This window comes from Argopecten irradians, chromosome 13, assembly GCF_041381155.1.
Source record: "Argopecten irradians isolate NY chromosome 13, Ai_NY, whole genome shotgun sequence".
Lineage (NCBI taxonomy): Eukaryota > Metazoa > Mollusca > Bivalvia > Pectinida > Pectinidae > Argopecten > Argopecten irradians.
The window spans coordinates 17,069,083-17,087,748 of record NC_091146.1 but is presented as its reverse complement, the minus strand read 5'-3'; the positions used below and the strand labels follow the sequence as shown (position 1 = coordinate 17,087,748).

The 18,666-nt window shown below is 36.4% G+C and overlaps 1 pseudogene; it reads left to right on the top strand.

Moving 5' to 3' along the window:
- Positions 1-6,654: 6,654 nt before the first annotated feature.
- On the top strand, positions 6,655-18,364 carry LOC138306362 (transcriptional regulator ATRX homolog; annotated as a pseudogene).
- Positions 18,365-18,666: the final 302 nt, after the last annotated feature.

Sequence of the window (18,666 nt, the reverse complement as noted above, 5' to 3'; positions counted from 1 at the left end):
ATAATTGACAGGTGCACGACTCTAGGCCCCTCCTCTTCAAACATATCATTGGCTAGCGGACACTAATTACAGGTGTCAGTCATTATAATCATCAAGTGATTGACAAGGCTGAATTCTCATTGGTTACTTGATCTCTAACATTGGACATGAACGAATCCAGAGTGTATGAACGGAAGTGTATAAATAGTATTTTTTAAAATTTTGTAGTTGCGAGTCTGTATAGCGGTACTCGATCACTTGCTAAGGACAAATGCAACAATGGATAGTGGATAATTTTTGCCAATTTCATTTATTCTATACATTTTTTTTTTTGTAATTTTCAGTTATAAATGGCGTCATGGATAGCAATTTGAACTACCAGTGGACTAATGAAATGTTGAGGGTTAATCAGCATTAACGTTTCAGACACTTTTCGAGAGTTGATCTGCTGTTCATCATCGAAGAATTGAGACGCCCGCCTAATATTTTGCACAATTTTAAGGTATTCTGTATGACTTTCCATTCTTTCAAGCACCATCTAAGGTGAATCTAACAATATAAAACACATATCAATATATATCAATGGACACCATATCTTTTACATTAATCGAATTTTGAAGTTGTAGGATGATTAGTTAAAAATTGTATAGTCACTTGCATTGTTTTGAAACTGGCGATGTATAGTTGCTTGCGAGGACACTGTATAGTCGCCTTGTTATAGAAAGGAAATATATTCAGTGATAAAAGACTCTGAAGCTAAGAAATTAAACAAATCAATCTTATGGCAAGCCAACATGACATTTATTCAAAGAGCAATGTCGATCCTTAATTTCACTGCATATATATAAGATATTTTATAAACTTTATAAGATATCTTCATACACTGTGTAATCTATTTCTATTAAATTGCACAATGTATCTGAAATGTGTAAAAATGATACTTTTATCCGAAATGATATGACTTTGAATATATGTTCAATTACTGAAGATAGACACATTTTATTTTCGCCTTCTAGGGGGAATTCCTGTGGAAATTATGAAGAATAAAATGAGAAATTGACCGTCGGCTTTTTAAATTTTTTTTTGCCTAATATATAGACTATATATTAGGCAAAAAAAAAAAAAAAAGTAAAAGTAAAAAAAAAGCCTAATAATATAGGCAGGTTTAGCGGACTAGTAATCGCATTTCTACCAGATATTTAGATAGTTAATATTTACGTCAAATTACTTTTGTTCCGCTCGTTTTAATATGAAAAATGAAATCTTTTATTTACACTCACTGGAGTAAATGTAACATGTAACTATAATGAAATACCAAAAGTATATTAATAATGTGTAATGACTCGTCCTATCCACCTCGCGGTAACAAGCATTTTTTCAACCAACTTATCAACCACACGCATATTGGATTCATTTATAGTCTTTCGTTTGCCAGTTTTTCTAAAACATCCAAGTAAATCATACCCGGATTAGTTAATTAAAGTTTTTTCGGTGAAATTAAAAATTTTATGATTAGGCACTCTCAACACACTTATGGACTTACGGCATACCATTTTGGACTGTTGGTGAGCTATTTATGTTACTCACGAAAATTAATCGAATAATACTGGATACATTCAATTGACTTCACTTTGTGTATGTACTATATTTGTATCTTTCTTATTGAAATAATTCACTTGCAATTCTGGTAAACGTTATCCTTGAGTAGGTTTGAGACGTAGTACACCAACTTTTTATAGCTCTATGGTGATTTGAAGTAGGATTATCCGTTGAGTATTGGATGTGAAATCGGTAGACATGGTAATGTTTTGGGTATAATTTAATTTCCACTGATAAATTGGCAAGCAATATTATATTAACTAAGGTAACCAATTGCATGTTGTATATGGAAAACCAACAAGTTTTTAATGGATCGATTTTGTAGCGAAATATTTTTTAATGAGACCAGGCTTAATTTTTCTTGTATGGGAATTATACAGGAATATTGTTAATTGATCAAAATATGTATTTAAGATTTACCATTTAACACAAAATACTAAAGGGATCAATTTTATCAAAGATGGTTTAATGATAAGGATTTTGTCAATCTAAATGGTTAAATGCTATACAGTTTTTAAAAAAACGATATTTTCGCATATTGGTAGAATTTATCTATTGAAAACTGAATTGACATAGAGATAGAAAAAAATATTGTTAAATTACGTAATCCTAATTTATATTTGCCCATCAGATACGGGCCACGATGGGGCTATTAAACCCGCCAATGAAATGAATTTGTCCACTTTGTTCCAACGGTTATTGGTGGAAGATTTTTCACCTATTTTTTATAATTTGTACTCATCATATCTAGTTCTTCTAATTAGGCATAATACTCTTACCAAATATTATTTTAGAACCGCTAATACACTAACAAGCAAATGAAAGGTCTAATCTCATCTGTCTTTACGTAAAGTATGATTTCGCATAGATTAGCAGTTTTATTGAGAAAATTATCGCTAAGAAACGTTTATATTATTTTTTATTAGATTCAATTAAGTACATTATTATTCTTGTATTGATACTTTATGTTATGGTGATTGTATCCATACTAGTGACATATGTTGCAGGTCGCTGTTCCCGTCATGTCATAATGTATCTATTCCTGATTTGACCTCTTGTTCCACACGTAAGGAGTGTCTGAGAGTATAAAGGGAAAATTTGAAGAATCATGTCTCTACAAAATAGTTATTCTGCCTGGATATTTTTTTTTCAGAATTACGTGATGTGTACATATTGGAAAAAGTTGCTAATGAAGGGTGTTGTTCTAGTCGCAATTCATACCAAGTCATTTCCTCACATGGAGAGATGATTGTTTCAAAGAAACTTTTTAGAGGAAAGAAGTGACATGGACGATGGTTGTATGGTGACTAACATTTACTCTCGATTTATAGACGCATGTTTTCTTATCTTTGCGTATGTCAAGAAGTCTATCAAAGCCTGTGTCCGAGTTATTTGAAATTGTAAACATTTATTAAGGTATTATAATTTTTGGTTCTGTCAGTATTATGGTACTTACAAATTTTGAAAATACATTGTTACCACCAAAACATCTATTCTAAACACAAAAGAAAAAAAAAACGGGGCAACATGGATGGTTAATCATGTTAGTTGTTTTTATGACAGTTGTCGGCATTAATTCTTTGTTGTATTGGGTTGATTTCCGCGCGAAATTTGGCTTTAAAAAACACACATTTGTTAAAAACAAGTTACATTATTTGAAGGTTTAAAAGATACTTGATTTTAAATAATTAGATAGATTATGTCATAAAAGAGTGGTTAATAAAGTTGTTTACAGTATTGGATAGCATTGGAGCATTTAAAACTTCATTTTCGTGCACAAGCCCATACTGAGAAGAACTGAATGTGAAATATCTCCAATGGTTCCTAAATGTACACTGAATATATCGCAACATGTATATCCAAATACCATAATGGTTCAGACTTGCTAAATTAAGCCTCTATACTGACCTTGTATTCACATATAATAAGGATATGATACTAATCAATTCATCTTAATCTTTATTTATTTTACTGTACATGTATGAAATGAAATCAAATTCCATTCCGGGAGGTATTCCCCCCCCCCCCCCCCCCCCCCAAAGTTGAACCAATAATTGTACATGGCCATTAAATCCGTATTTAAAAATTCGTGATTTGCCCTTCTACTATAATACAAACGCTTGTAACAAGATAGATACAAATTTATTATTTGTGAAATTCATCTGTTTCTCAACTTTGGGAAATGAAACCACGAATCCGCGAGTAGAATTTCACTAAAAAAGTGCAAAAACACGTGGATATTTTTTCTGCAAGTAATAAAACCTAGTTTAAAACAAGTACATGCTTACTTCCTCATTTCGTGTCATTGGCTGAAATATGGGTAATACTTTGTACTAGTGTGGGTAAATCTAGTGATTTTTTCACGTGATTATGTGTTAATTTCCAAATACATAGTGATTTCTACTGACCTCTTACGGTGCTCAATTTACTATGAAAAAAAGAAACTTTACCGATTTTCGATCTATACACCAATAAGAACGGGTCCATATTGATATAAACTATATAACTAAGTTTTATGATCCCATGTGTTTCGCAATAGAAATATTTGCCGTGACGTATTGCTCTAAAATAGTTAATGGAAGGGCATAATGGAAATTGTGAGTGGTTATTATCTATTATTTTTCATAGTTTTAACGTTGACTTAAAAGACAGGAAATTAAATGTATATTAGAGCGATATGCATATCCTCATTCTTACTACTCTCTAGCCAATCATATTTTTACCATGTGTATTCCTGTAACGTACAAAATGACGTTTTTACTACAATATAATATTGATAAACTTTTATGGATATAAATAGACGGAAGCCTATTGGTGCACAAATTAGCTAGATATAAAAGATGAAAAAAGTATTGCAAATAAATGCAAAACATGATATTTTTACCTCCGACTGGAAAATACCGTATACTTTCACAATAAAACCTTGCATTTCACAGCAAAAATGATAACTAAATCCGTAACATTGTGGACTGCTGGTCTCTCTAAGGAAAGTCATTCCTTTTCCACTCCCACAAACAAAATCTTTAGCCCAGTAGATGACAATGCACGCGCATTTTATTGAACAAATAACATCGTTACATAATGTACGTTATTACTTAGGAGTGAAGTTTAACAAAACAATGTGTAAGTAGTATTGTGTAGTATCTAGGACTCATTGGTGTTGAGTGTGATATTCAGGTATTTTATGGGTAAAGGATATCAAAGCAAATCATCTTATTCTTACATTTACAAATTTAACTTTTTTTATGCCATATATTAACTCAAATAATAATGTCAAGGTTTTATAATGTAAGACTCTCACTTCTAAATCCTGGAATAATGTAAACTAGAAATTTGGATTAATGATTGATTACATTATTTGTAATAAAGTAAAACTTATTTATCATAAAACAAAATTATGATTAGAAATGTTGCATAAAATGCTAAATTTGTTCTTGCTTTTTATGTAGTATTTGTGTAGTATTGGGCATTTAGATGTGTTTGGCGGTATATGGGTGTTTAATAGGCGATATTTGGCCTTCAAAAATCCCCACATTTTTTACACAAAATGTTCGTCATATAAGACCAAACTCTTTTTTAAACTTAACATTAATAAATAGATTTTGTCACAAAAGCGTGGTAAATAAGTGATTTAATTCAAGGGATCTTCTTCATTATAATTCCTTGCTTGTACATGTTAGTTTTTGGGTTGCTAGTATTGGTTATTTTAGTCGTTTCGTTGGCCAGTATTGAGCGATTATTTTGGCTTTTTAAAAGACACATTTTTACACAAAACTGATTTTTTAAGACATGCTTATATTAATTTAACATAGATAAACAAAATATGTCATATTAAAAGAATGGTTATAGTAAGTTATTTACATATAGTATTGGGTAGTTAGTTGGGTATTTCGGTCGTTTCGTTAGCTAGTTATTGGGTAATTTCTGGCCGATATTAGGCCTTAAAACTCACTCTTTTTTACAAAAAACTCATTTTATAAGACAAATTTTATTTTAATTTAACATAATTAAATAGATTATGTCATAAAAATGAAATGTTTAATTTAGTGATTTACATGTAGTATTTGGGTATGAGTTGTATTGGGTGATTTAGTCGTTTCGTTGGCCAGTATTAGGCGATATTTGGCTTTAATAAGACACATTTTTTACAATACAAACTTCATTTTATAAGGACAACTTTATTTTATTTAACATAGACAAATAGAAAAATGTCATCTAAAAAATGTGCTTAGTAAGTTATTTACATAATAGTATTGGGTTAGTATTGGGTATTTCGTCGTTTGCGTTAGCTAGTATTGGGTAATTTTCGGCCGAGATATTTGCCTCAGATCTCACATTTTTACACAAAACTCATTTTCATAAGACAAATTTTATTTTGACTTTAATATAAATAAATAGATTATGTCATAAAGGATGTTTAATTAGTGATTTACATATAGTATTGGGTAGTATTGGGTATTTAGTCGTTTCGTTGGCCAGTATTGGGCGATATATTTGGCTTTTAAAACACACATTTTTACACACAAAAACTTCATTTTTACAAGCAAAATATAGTTTAATTGAATAGTATATTGATTATATGAAGTCCCAAAACAATGTATTTATTAGATGTTTACAGGTAGTATTGGGTAGTATTGGGTGGTATTGGGTAGTATTGGGTAGTATTGGGTATTTAGCCGCGCCCTATAGGTAGGTTTTAGGTGTCACTATAATTTGCGAGGTGTCACTAGCTATTAGCCTATTTAGTATAACAATTAGGACTACATGCTCTGATCTCTCAGAGTTACTTCCCTTCATATGAGGAAAAAACGGTATAAAGTAGTTATATTAAGAATCCGATATAAAAGGGCCAAAATATAATAAATTCAACAGTAAAATCAAAATCATTTCTATGGAATATATAATCTGCCCACTATGAGGGCCTTCATTCAGTCGAAAAAAAAAATTCTACTTCCCTATCGTTTTCTATATTTGTGATCTACCGCGCCGTTATTTGTCATTCTGATTCGATAAAACGTTTATGTGTATGTGATTATTGAAGCTTCTTAGGCACGTCAATCACAAAAAAAAAAAAACATGGCTGCTAAAGAACACGATGCCGAACGAAAGCAGCAGTATTGATTGGCTTTATCCCGAGTTACTATCAAAAGAAGGACTCTTAGACATATTGAGACAGGTGATTTTATTCAATATATATAGAAGTTTGAAAAAAAAATAGACAGGATTACGAATATCAATACATATGATCGATATCTCTCAAAAAAAGCGATAAGCAATATTCAGGACCAACATATGGTTTGGTCATGTACAGTATATAGAGAATACACGGTTAGTATCTTACAATACAAGGTTTTATTTTTGGTGCGAGACTTATGGGGAAAGCCGAGATGACGAGGCTTTGCCGAGTCATCTCGGCTTTCCGTGTCGAGCACCAAAATAAAACTTGTATATTGTCAAAAGATACTAACCGTGTATTCTGTTTATCCTTGCAACCCAATTATATTTGGCATTTCAAAATCGAAAGCAAATTGACAGTTCCTTACTTTGTTTGTCGAAGCGAGACGATTCTTTGATGCGGTGGTAATGATTCCATTCACTTAACCGAATGAGAGTGATCCTTTTTACTGCCGTGGGAAATATAAATTAGCTCATCTCACAAACAGTCACACGTAATTATATTTCCTGTGTGATATACTCACTGAAAGGAAATGAAAATACTCAAATAACAATAATTACCCACTGAATAGAATTACTGTAACAATAAATAGACTTATTGTCATGAGCCATGGAAAATAGTACGACACCAGCCATAATTGTGCATTTTCAGATATCGTTAAAAATGACTTCAATTTCGGTGATTGTGACGTCACGTTTTAGCGGGACTGAATGACATTTCTGTTCACCAGAAGGTTAAAGTTATCGTGGGTCCAAGGTAGAAAAAAGTGGCCGTCAGAATATGGAACAACTTCTCGTGATTCATATTGACGATAATAGGCTAATCGTATTGACTATAAAGCACAAGTTTATCCGGCAAGTTAATCCATCGCAAGTATTAATGTAGTTATCGGTCCAGTATGTGGGGGGACAGTTGCAGGATAAATTTAAGGCGGGCATGGTTACTCCAACAAAGTTTCGGATGTTCCTGTACAGCACGATGAGGACACTTTTGAACACGGATATGTGGTTAAAACTATCGTGCAATGCCACTACATAGAAACTACACGAGTCAATGATACCGACCAGGGTCACAGCAATGCACCGCTCTTTAATCTGGCTATAAGTAGTGTGACCAAAATGTAATAAACAAACAGGTGAGGTATGGTTCACATTCTTTCTCGTGCATGTATGAAAAGCGAGGTTGACGAAACTTGTTATGTCGGTTATATGAATAATAGTTTGACCTACTTGCTCATCTTGCAGGCGACTATCTTTGAAATTCACCATCTTTAGCACAAGTGATAAGTAGACACTATCCTAGAGCACCAAATAACCTCTGGCCCTTGAACATGACTTAACATTATGACAGCTCAGTTTGATTCCTCGGTTTAGGGTTTCATGGATGCGGTTTAGTGCTATATAATAATTTTATTAATGCACTTTTTTCCAGGTCCTGCTTTAATACTGACATCTTAACGAACCAAGTAATGAAATTGGCCTTTCGGAATTGAGAGGTCGACCAGTCATCAAAAAATAAAACATCCAAATTATACAAAATTTTAATAAGAAATGGCTGATCTTGTTTTAAACTCTCATGTTAAGGGAGAAAGGGGTATGGTGTGTGTAATAATGGTATTGACATAATTACTGTCACTGACGATTTCAAAGACTTTACGCTCCAATCTCTCACTGGAATCTAACATCTTTATTTATAAATTTAATCTAAACCTTAACCGCCTGCAGGCAATTCAGACGACGAAAACAAAACGACCATATCACAGCCTCATCCATGAGACTTACTTATGATGATGACAATAATGGCATGCAGTCCACTCACCAGTGTTAACTTATCTTTATTCTTTTAGATTGTACATTTTGTACTTCTGTTTTTGCTGTTTATTCAGGTCATTGTTCAAAGTCGTTGTAGCACTCCTAGTGCAAACCTTGGGTGTTATGCGTTTTGCGTATACACAACTGTATTCCTGGAAAGGAAGTGGATATATAAGCTTAATTAAGGACAGATGATAGTAACCCCCTTGAGTGCTCATAGGATGTTGTCACGTGCTAATATCAAGCATTGTGACACACCCTTATAACGATAATGCGTTTTTGTAAACCACTTCATCAACATGACTCAGCAAGTCTATCTAGTTTGACTAAAGGCTTCATGGATCACGTGGCCATGGCTGATTGAGTGTTCAAGTATTGACACACATTTGGAAATCCAGTAGAGCAACTGACCATTAAGTGCAGGAGTGCGGTTTAGGATACCGACTTCTGGCACAACTTGCAGGACTTGTTTCCAATTCAAAAGACAGATATTTTTTCCAGAGTGGATACCTAAATTTCTCAATTAATGTTTACTACCAACAGTTTATGTGGGCAGGTATGAAATATTAAACACAGAAAAAAGAGAATGAATTATGCACATATTTTCCATTGAGAAAATATAAGTTGGCAGCTAATATCACCAGATTTTCCCTATTTCATATGTAAAATTCCCAAATTTTAAAAGTCCCTGTGCTCTGATTTTCAGTCTACATATATACATATGTAACCCTGCTACCCTCACCCTGTTACCACTGGCATAAAGAATTTCTTTTTCAAAATTAATCCAATTAACTTTTAAACTGATTTTGTAAAAAATATCATTTTTAAATCACATCAATTTATACCGAGGGGTACCATGAAATATGTTATCTGGCTCCCAAGTTTCTTCTATACAAATCGCATATGCCAATCAGAGTATCAAAAGGCACCTATAATAAGTTATAGTCCCCTAACATTAGCTGTTCAAGTGTAATGCACCGGACTGCGTTGAGGATATCTATACAGCCTACATAAATCTGTCATTCGCTATAAAAATTAACGAATGGAGACGGATAAGAGTTATTCCATAGCGAATACGGGTATTAGAGACTTAATCGCGACTTTATCCCTAGAACACCCCTGAAGCCCAAAGTCCATTGACCCCTGGATTCGGGACCCCTTCCCTGTTGAACCGTCTCGAAGGACAACGGGACCTACTCTACTCGCACTAAGATATAGATTGGCGATTTTCTGTGTCTGCCAATCGAATATCAAACAATTTGAGTTTGTAAATACTCGATTTTTTACAGAGACACAAGGACCTGTGTAACATGTCTCACAAACACTATTAACTATTACTCCCCAATCACAATTCTATAGTCTTTGGAATACGCTTGCAAAAAGGGATTAATACCCATGCAGTATATGTATGATGTCAACTGTCGTACAGCATAAATGAACCATTTCTGCTCGATTTCCTGCACGAGTTCGTGCCATAATTAAACTCAATACAATGTTTATAGATAACCGACGTACGTTGCTAAATCAACGTGTATTAAGAAATCACCTATACATGAATATTATGTAAAGGATTCTATGACTGTGTTATCCAAATACCTGCAATCGGGTTCGCTGTAACTGTCACACCCCCTTCTTACAAATTTACCTGACTTTCTCATATAGACCTACTCCCTACGAACTAAAGTTAAGAATTCTAAACAGCATTTATCTTGTACTTATCGTTCACAAGCATCTACTCATTTGCGTTATTAATCTGAAATCACCCTTTTGCTTCTTCTCTTCTTTTTTTAAACGAAACTCCATTCACCTTCTCATAATAACACAATACATCCGACAACACTTGTTGATACAATCAACCCCAACGTTCTCATTTATTAGTGTCATTTTAACTTGAAAAAAATAAATCTTAAGCACGAAAAGTCAGACAAAAAAAAGACCCTGACACAATGTCTACAGTCTAATCCAAGTATGCAGATATATAAAGTACAGCAAACAAAATCTCGAACTGTACTTCGGATAGCCAATGTCGATGCTGGCGGTTACTCTCTATTATACTGTAAACTGCAAGGTAACTAAAACGCGTGGTCACACCGTGACTTAATGAGGGGGCTAATAAACCCAGATAACGTAAGAAAGGTGTTTAGTGACCAGTCACTCTTGGGTTGGGGGGTGAGGGGGGGGGGGGGGGGGGGTGTATTTTGGGGGGGGGGGGGGGGGGGGGGGGGGGGGGGGGGGGGTGTTGGGGGGGGTGGTTTCGTTGATTAGGCTCACGGTCAGGTGTCAACAAAGTAAGATCATCAGGTAAGTTAGCGATGGACCTCATTAAATTGTGTAGTATTATGTCATATAGTTTACACTTATAAATCCTTGGTTTACAGTACAATATACCGTTAGACACATAACATATAACACCGTGTATAAATCGACTAGATGTACTACATAATTGTATTATTTCAGAATGACCAATAATAAAGCTATTTGTCACGAAAGGTATACTATTCTAGTTACTCTTATGGTTTTATGTCTTTTTGTAAGCAGAAACTAGAAAAAAATATTTACAAAGGGCATGCTCGGAGAAAGAACAAATGCCCAATATGATGCACAATGTCAGAATTTTGAGATATTTCTGGTAGTTTGCTAGATTTTGGATAATCCAATTCTTTGTGAATTTCGGTCAATATCGATGATTTTATATAATATTAATAATGTAAATCTATATGACCAATAAATGTACTGTTGAATACATGTGTTAAAATAACATATGTTCTCATGCATGTACCATAGTATATGTAGCTATAAAAGGAAGATAGAACTCGTTACAGCTATTAATGTATTATGTATTTTAAATTCACATTTCTCAAGTTGCATCTTTTTATATTTACTCCGCTACCCAATTTTAGTCTGTGCTATTTAGTGTTAATGAATCTAAGAAAATACATTTAAACACCTTTTTCATTTTATTATTCTCTGATACTTGCCCTCCTCTAGGCCAAATTAATTTTAATTTATACAGACAATACCTGTCTTCCAAAATGGATTAATTATATGATCATCATTTTTCGACTTCTTCTCTATGTAATATGACATTTCTGAAAATTGAATATTACCCCATGTTTGATAATTTAGTAAGCTGTTACACCAGAGATAAGATCTCTATTTAAAAGTATTACTACACAAGGTACACCTGGCTTATACCAGAAAACAGAAATAACATATAATTTCCGCTAATCTACTAATGTACTTTAGCATGAGTTCAGTTGCAATATTTTCCTCTTTTTTATATAATTAAATCGTCACCATAACTTTACACAGTATATACACCTGTACAATTTCTCCGTAACCCCATTTTAGGACCAACATATATGTCCACCTTTGATGCAATTAAACCCCACTACCCAACCCATCCTCACTGCCATTGTTACTCTGTGACGTCACATGCCCATACGGTTAATTCCCCAAATCAGTGTGGAGCGTGCCCAAGATTCCCCTGCTTAGCCGTTGAAATAACAGGTCCAAATTCGAGCCCTTCGGAGGACGAGTATCTCGGGACTGGAAGGCGGCAGATTTTGATGCAGGTATATCAACATTCTTGTCAGGAGATCAAAACAGAATAAAAGCTCTAATTATCATTATGTACATTCCGTGTACACTTTAATAGGCCTCGAACATAAAGTTGAAACCAACCCACCTAATGTAAAAATAATACATGTAAAATGCCCATTTAGTGTCGCATGCCTGAACTAGGGACCAAGTCTGGTTCTAAGGCATCGATAAACCCAAGTTTTCTACTGGCTAGGCGACTAAAAAGTGTTCTGCAGCGCACCTGAGTGACCATGCTGAGCCCACATATAATCTTTTAAGAAAACATTCATGTATCACCTCTATTGGAGTAGGTCATTCAAAACTTGTGCTAAGTAATGGCTATACATATATTAGACAATGGTTATACATGTGGTATAACTATGAAACGTTTGTGACCAATACGTTTATCTGACATTACTTCCTACACAAACTACTTTTAAATACTAGATTTGTTACAGAGGTATGTAACGCCATCCAGCTAATGCGACCCTGGAGAAAGATGATTTGAGTGGGAGCATATACTACAAGACTGTCATCCCCTTAACCTCTAAGAAAATATAGGATGAACTCAAGGAGGGGAGAGAGATGACAAGAAAGCCAATCCCTGCCTAGCGCCAGAAAAGAAAAATAAAGGCACACTGATGAAACTGAACGCCACTGCAAAGTACGGCCTGGCATCAAACTTATTCTGGTTACACTTAATTAGTACGTTTTGCTCTGAAGGGAAAGTCCTAGACACCTTTTCCCTTAATAGCATGAAATTAAAAATACCTACAACTGGAAAAAATTAGCATTCCAAGCAATAAAAATAAGTACAATTCAATGATTCAATCCCAGAAAATACTCCATATACCAACATTTTGCCCTCCTACAGAACTTAGCGCTTCCAACACAGCCAGCATGACAACCTCAAACATGAAACTACTACTCAAGAATAAGACAGTATTATTACTCATCCTCCGAAACTCAGGGTTCAATCACATACAATCCTCTAGCAACCCCTGGACATCCTCGATACTCCAGGGTTCCAATCACATACACTCCTAGACCCCTGTCCATCCTCGATACTCCAGGGTTCCAAATCACATACAATCTCTAGACCCTGGACCATCCTCGATACCCAGGTGTTCCAATCACATACAATCTCTAAGCCCCTGACCATCCTCGATTACTCCCAGGTGTTGCCCAAACACGATACAATCACTTGACCCCTGGACCATACCACGATAGCTCCATGGGTTCCGGAATCACATACAATCTCTAAGGCCCTGGACCATCCTCGAGGTACTCCAGTGGTTACCAATCACATACAATCTTCTAGGCCCCTGACCATCCTCGATACTCAGGTTCCAATCACATACAATCTCTACGATCCCCTGCCATCCTCGATACCTCTCCAGGGTTCCACTCACATACAATCTCTAGACACCTCCCTGGACCCCGTGCGACCATCCTCGAATCACTCCAGGGATCCATTCACATACAATCACTAGACACACGCTGAGAGCCATTGGTCCGTCGATACTCCAGGGTTCCAATCACATACAATCTCTACACACCTGGACCATCCTGGATACGCCAGGTTCCAATCAACATACAATCTCTAGACCCCTGGACCCATCCACGATACTCCAGGGTTCACAATCACATACAATCTCAAGACCCCAGGAACCAGCCTCAGATACTCCCGAGGGTTCCCACCACATACAATCTCTAGACCCCGGACCATCCTCGATACTCCCAGCGTTCCAATCACACTACAATCTCTAACCCCTAGGACCATCCTCCATATCATGCCAGGGTTCCAATCACATACCAATTCTCTAGAACCCTCTGGACCCATCCTCGGATATACTTCCAGGGTTTCCAATCCACGAAAGACAATCTCTAACGAGATAAAGGAAGAAGATACAAAAATCTCAGAAAGACGAACACAAGCCCCCCCCCGACGACCAGCGACACCTGTAGCATCCTCCCTCGCGCCAGGCCCCGGCCCCCGCCTCGGTGTCCGACCTCTTGCCCGGCCTCACAGCACCACCACCCGTCACTCACGTACCACGACCCCCCGCCTTCCGGCCCCCCCCCCACCGCCCCGCACTCCGCCCACCCGTCCTCCCCCCCTCCCCCAGGCTCCACCTCTCTTCCTCTAATGACGCCCCCCCCCCCCCCCCCCCCCCCCTGCCCCTCACCTCTCCTCGCCCCCCAGCCCTCTCTCTACACGGGCCCGCCCCCCCCACCCTCCCCCCTACGCCTCACCCCCCCTATTCCCCCCTGCGAGGACATCTCACTGATACTCCCGTGGTTCCAATCACCATACAATATTCTTAGACCCAGACCCCCTGGAGAACCATCCTCTGATACTCACTACCAGGGGTTCGCAATCACAATACAATCCTCTAAAACCCCTGGACCATCCTGCGATTAAAAACTCTCAGGGTTCCAATCACCATACAATCTCTAGATCCCCTGTGGCTGCGCATACCCTCGATACTCCCAGGGTTCCTAATCACATACAATCTGCTAGACCCCTGGACCCTGCCTCCCTGGACGGCATACCTCGATTACTCCAGGTGGTTCCAATCCACATACAATCTCTAGACCCCTGGACCAGCCTCGATACTCCCCCAGGGTTCCAATTCACATACAATCTCTAGACCCCTGGACCATCCCTCGATACTCCAGGGTTTCCAATCACATACAATCGGGGGGGCTCTAGAACCACCTGGACCATCCTCGATACTCCCGGTCCCAATCACATACAATTCTTCTAGGACCCTTGGACCATTCCCTCGATACTCCAGGGTTCCAATCACATACAATCTCTAGACCCCTGGACCATCCTCGATACTCCAGGGTTCCAATCACATACAATCTCTAGACCCTGGACCATCCTCGATACTCCCAAGGGTTCACAATCACATACAATCTCTAGAACAATGGTCCATGACCTCGATACTCCAGGGTTCCAATCACATACAATCTCTAGACCCCTGGACCATCCTCGATACTCCAGGGTTCCAATCACATACAATCTCTAGACCCCTGGACCATCCTCGATACTCCAGGGTTCCAATCACATACAATCTCTAGACCCCTGGACCATCCTCGATACTCCAGGGGTTCCAATCACATACAATCTCTAGACCCCTGGACCATCCTCGATACTCCAGGGGTTCCAATCAAATAAAATCTCTACACCACAGGGCTATCTCATAGCAAAACTGGAGGCAACAGAACAGGTAATTTAGTCCTTTGATGCACATCAAAAGAGCCGTAAAACGGTAAACTGTGGTCGACTGTACGTGTGGCTTTGAAATTTGGCGTCGCTCTCTCTGTAGTCTTCAGAGAAAATTTTTGCAGGCCTGTGATGGTTCAACTGCGAGATAGTCAAGGGGTGTAGTGATAGTAAGTGATTGGAACTAGGAGTGTCACGGTTAACCGAAAAATTCAACCGTACGGTTCGGTTCGGTACAATAATTCTTAGTTTCGGTTCGGTTCATTTTTTTGCACATACATAATATCTAAATGATATATTTCACTTATTGTTTGATATTATATAATTGATGATTTTTTTATTATATTTTTTTCGATAACAATCCCGCAGAATATCGGCAGCTAAATCAAGCCGCCATTGTGTTGCCGATTGTAAACAATCCCATTTCCGTCGGCCAATATTCCGTGAATTAAACCATTTTACGATTGAACATGCACCTGGTACGTAATTATGTTTATCTCTATTATAATTCCAATGCATAATACTTTTTAAACACTTTTTCTGCGATAATACCGATGTATTGATTTGCGGTAAAACTTACAATTTTCACATGTCAATCATCACATAATAATGCGTCATGAAGGATACAAGAAAAGTTTTAGTGACGAAATAATGTATCATAAAGGATACGAGGACATATATCTCTCTGTGACTGATTAATGTGTCAATAGTACTGAAAGAGTTAAAAAGATAAGAAAATGTTCAATTATGTTTTTTAAAGATGTTCCACTGCTGACAGATCATAAATGATACTCATTACTCAATATTTGAACAAAAATTGGTATTTAATCGTGTTATATGTCTAATTAAGACACAAAATGATATAAAATAATTAATGAATTTCTTTGCTGCATGCACTTTTAGAACTTCAATCTATATAGGATATAGTGCTGTTGATAATTTTTCAGGACGCAATTTAACTACAAATGTATATGTATTTAATTAGAAGTAAAATTTTGATAAAGAAAAAAAACATTTTTGTTGAAGTGATATACCATCTTTAAATCTAAAGCACAACTTGTTTTTGATAGAAAATATACTTAAAAAGTGTTTCAATTAAGATTTGTCTGAAACCGAACCGAAAAAAACAAAACCCGAACATAAATAATAACATAATCAAAAAAGGCTTGAAACTAGAACCAAGCTTGAAAAACGACCATATGAACCGTGACATTTCCATTTTGAAACCCCTGGAGTGCATTGAGGATGGTTCCTGTAGAGAGCGTTAAGTGAATTGGAAACCCCTGGAGTATTGAAGATGGTCCCGCAAGGGGCTGTAGAGATACCGTAAGTGATTGGAACCCCTGGAGTATGAAGCATGGTCCAGGGCTGTAGAGATTTAAAAAACCGTAAGTGATTGGCCGAACCCCTGGAGTATCGAGACCCTGAGATGGTCCAGGGCTGTAGAGATCGTAAGTGTGATTGGAACCCTGGAGTAAGTCGAGGATGGTGGCAGGGCTGTAGTGATCGTAAGTGATTGGAACCCCTGGAGTACTCGAGGATGGTCCAGGGGTGTAGAGATCGTAAGTGATTGGAACCCCCTGGAATATTAATTGGAGGATGGTCCAGGGGTGTAGAGATCGTAAGTGATTGGAACCCCTGGAATATTAAGGATGGTCCAGGGGTGTAGTGATCGTAAGTGATTGGAACCCCTGGATTGGTATCGAGGATGGTCCAGGGCTGTAGTGATCGTAAGTGATTGGGAACACCTGGAGGTATCGATGGATGGTTCCAGGGCTTGTAGTGATCGTAAGTGACTGGAACCCCTGGAGTATCGAGGATGGTTTAAAGTATACAAATAATTGAGAAGTCTTAACTTGATCGACATAATATTTATGATTATTGAGAAAGTTATATATTAAAAGAAATACTAGTAAATTGGTTTTAGCTAATGACAATTTTCACATTTTTTTTTTTTTTTTGCAGGAAACAGCATGTAGACAGCTCTATTAATTCTCGATTTATTACATCATTAAATGATCCTTCCAAAGCTGAAAACCGTCTAAAACCACCTCCATCTTGTATTGACTTTAAAAGGAAAACAATCAAGTTGGGATCTACTTCAAAACCATCACAGGCACAAGATAATGATTCTAATGAAGACAAAGATTCACCACAAGGAAAAAAGAAAATCAAGTTGATAACATTTTCATCATCAGAAATTTCTCCAGGATTAAGCCCCAAAGACAAATCTCCATGTATCTCTCCTGGGAATACACCAAAAGAGGATATTTCTATGAATAAAAACAAAACAGTTTGTCTTATTAACAAACACCTGACTGATTCAGGACCTTGTGCTAAAGAGAAGCAGCAGACCTCACCAAACAAAGTTACGACAACATCTGAAAGTCCTAATTCCAAAGCACAGAAGAGAGATGGAGATACAGAAAAGGTTGGTACTCTTTACGATTGAAATTTATTTAGTACAATACATATTTTGTAAACACATGACCTTTTTCACAAAATATATCTTACAGTACATGCTATAATGTACATGTTCTTCTAAGTCGTCAGAAGAATATTTACAAATGACCCGAGTTTAAGATATAGTTGTTTAATCTCTATTTTCAGGAATCCAGTGTTACTCCAACATCAAATAAAAAGATCAGAATAAAACGGATACCTTGGCCTTAGGTATACTACCAGAGAATGACAAACTACCGGTAACATCAATATAATTTATGTTTATACAAATGATGGTGGCGATGGTAAAATTCTTACTTAGCAGTGAGAACAAAGCTAGCTCTCAATATTTTTTAAAATATTTTATTGTCAATAATAAACATATGCTCATGCCTGGATTGCATACCTGATATGATGATATTGACATTGTAAAGAGCTTGGTGATAGGAGACGAATGGAATTTACTGTATACATGCATCAGTATAAATATTTTATTGATCTTAGTTATTATTTTCAAAATAAATGATTTTAAATCTTGAACAGCACATTCTTGTTTTCTGTTTTATAAGGATTTATCAGCATGATTTTGCTTTGCTCCAAATTTGTTTCATCTAAACATTGGTGATCTAAACTATAACTGGTCCAAGAGATTGTTCAAGAGTGTGAATTAAATCTTCTGAACCATGAAAACATTTTACAGAATAAACCAGCTGTACTTTTAATTAAAATAAAAGAAAAAATCACAAACCATTCTTCATCTTTGAAAGGCTCATTTATTTTGTTTTAAACTTTAAGAACATATTGCTTTTCATTTTACATATACATATGTACATGTATAACAA